At 48.9% G+C, this 1,629-nt stretch overlaps 1 pseudogene; it reads right to left on the bottom strand.

Annotated features, from left to right (window-relative positions):
* Positions 1 to 762: 762 nt before the first annotated feature.
* On the bottom strand, positions 763 to 1,139 carry LOC114686788 (annotated as a pseudogene).
* Positions 1,140 to 1,629: the final 490 nt, after the last annotated feature.

Raw genomic sequence — 1,629 nt, 5'->3', positions numbered from 1 at the left:
CACTCCCTCTAGAAGAGCAGCTAGGACTCTTAACTGCCTCCGCCATCTCTCCAGCCCTGTCCATATTTTCAAATAGAATAATTTGCCTAAAAGCACCTCTCTATTAGTTTCAGAACTGTACAGAATCATTGGTTTGCGATGTCATTTCAGTAAATTGTGCATACTTATTGTAAAACACTTTTTATTTGAACTAAGGTAAAATTATGTCTGGTACTTTTATCACCAATATCCACTTCATTTTTTCTGTATTTTCAGTACTGGGGATTAAATAACAAGATTCTTTTTTTTTTTTCCCCACACTGGCTGCTTTATTGACAGGCTTGTGAGTGACAGCTGTCCCGGAACCAACCCCTACCTTTTCTACAAAAGCAAATGAGCAGGAAAACGGGCTCCCCGGCAAAGCCCAGCCGAAGGACCTGGTTGGTCTGTAGCCTTGACTCCCAGACCACAGGCTGGGAAGGATGGGAAGTCCAGTTCCCCTGGGCAAGGCGCTGGTGAGGTGGCTGAGGAGACTGGAGGTCCCACAGCTATTCCTTGCCTGAGATGTCAGGAAACTGTCACCAGAGGAGCCAGGAACCTAAAGCTTGGGGCCGGAGTGTGGACTGAAGAAGGGCAACTCAAAGGCTTTCAGGGTCATTTGAGGCACAGGTTCTCAAGTTTGAGGCCACCCTGGGCAGCATGGTGAGACAGACCAGCAACCCCTCACCTCGACCCAACCTACAAGCAGTCACAAAGCCACCATTACAGCCACGTCTACTCATTCACATCCACTCCATACACAGGGGGAGGGCTGTCACAGTCCTGGACCTACACCCTGGAGCCCTGGAATGTCTCTGGATTGGTACCCAAGTCGGGGACTGCTGAGGGGGCAGGTCCTTGATATTGCTACTGATTGGCTGCCTCATAGGCGTCTATCCAATCGCTGTACACATCCACTGGTTCTGACAGATATGTGATGGGCGTCTGGAATTCCTCTAGGCACACAGTACAGGAGATAAGTCCAGTGTTGTTGCGAGCTCGGTCCATTTTCATATCACAGGACTTCTCATGGTTGCAGAAGGGGCAAGTGAACTGGGTCTCCAGGGTACTTGTCATCTTCTTCTTGGGGGTGGCTTCCGTTTAGACTTCCTTCGTCCCATGGCTACAGGTGGATGAAACTGTGAGACTCTAAGTAGGTCACTTACGATCTCTGTGCTCAGAAGGTAGGGGTGGACCGCCGGCTGGACCAGCCCTGCTGCCTCGTAGCCCTTTTTTTTTTTTTTTTTTTTTTTTTTGGTTTTTAGAGACAGGGTTTCTCTGTGTAGCTTTGCACCTTTCCTGGAGCTCGCTCTATAGACCAGGCTGGCCTTGAACTCACAGAGATCCGCCTGCCTCTGCCTTCCAAAGTGCTGGGATTAAAGGGTGCCCCACCACCGCCCCGCTCAAGATTCTTTTTAAATACTAGAATTTAGTTATGACTTTGTACCTCATACAAAATCCCTTGCCAGCAGTCTCCATGCATGTGATGTTCTCCTGATTCTTGTTTGTTTGTTTGTTGTTTGAGATGGGGGACTCTCTACACTGCTCTGGCTGTCCTAGAACTCACTCTGTAGACCGGCATGAACTCGAACTCACAGTAATCCACCTGGC

The sequence above is a fragment of the Peromyscus leucopus genome, chromosome 7, assembly GCF_004664715.2.
Source record: "Peromyscus leucopus breed LL Stock chromosome 7, UCI_PerLeu_2.1, whole genome shotgun sequence".
Taxonomy (NCBI): domain Eukaryota; kingdom Metazoa; phylum Chordata; class Mammalia; order Rodentia; family Cricetidae; genus Peromyscus; species Peromyscus leucopus.
This window is presented reverse-complemented; position numbering and strand designations above follow the sequence as displayed.